The sequence below is a fragment of the Asparagus officinalis genome, unplaced genomic scaffold (assembly GCF_001876935.1).
Source record: "Asparagus officinalis unplaced genomic scaffold, Aspof.V1 AsparagusV1_Un646, whole genome shotgun sequence".
Taxonomy (NCBI): domain Eukaryota; kingdom Viridiplantae; phylum Streptophyta; class Magnoliopsida; order Asparagales; family Asparagaceae; genus Asparagus; species Asparagus officinalis.
The window spans coordinates 99,193-99,774 of NW_017972907.1; the positions used below are offsets into that span (position 1 = coordinate 99,193).

The 582-nt window shown below is 34.2% G+C and overlaps 1 protein-coding gene across 1 annotated transcript in view; it reads left to right on the plus strand.

Annotated features, from left to right (window-relative positions):
• LOC109828028 (homeobox protein LUMINIDEPENDENS) overlaps window positions 1-582 on the plus strand; it is a 12,342-nt gene that overhangs the window by 4,544 nt on the left and 7,216 nt on the right. The window lies entirely within an intron of this gene.

A 582-nucleotide genomic window follows, 5' to 3' on the forward strand; every position in this document is an offset into this window, starting at 1 on the left:
TTCTCATTGAAAATCGATCGGCAAGACGAAAGACATTAAGGGGCTTTTCTCGCATCGAGGAGGAGGAAGTGTTTTATATATATTTTTTAACAGTGTGTTTCAAAATGCGAAAACACACATTTCAGAATGCAGTTTTTAACGTGTGTTTTCGGAGAATGTAGCAGTAAACTAGTAATGAGTTTTTCTCCCTTGTGTTGCGTAAGGCTTGTGTTATGTTATGGAAAGTAAGAAACAGGTTATGTAACATGTTTTTTTGAACAGTGATTGTATTTGTTAATAGAGACGATAAACCAACATATCTATAGGTGACTATTCTCGAATAATTTTTGAATATCCATTATTTTGCATATTTCTTGCAAACTTGTGCCTTTGTCTGCAACTACTTTAACTCTCAAAAGTCAGAAGAAACATACGATATACTTTTCCTTCTGTTTGAGCCTAACTTCTGTAAACTAGTTGGATATTACATGCTTAAAAGGAAAAAGGGTGTCTTGTATATATACCCCTTAAGGCCTTAACTCATGCTTATTTGCAAAAATACTGCCCAAATCAGTATTTGCAAAGGTAACCTCCAAAGCATCA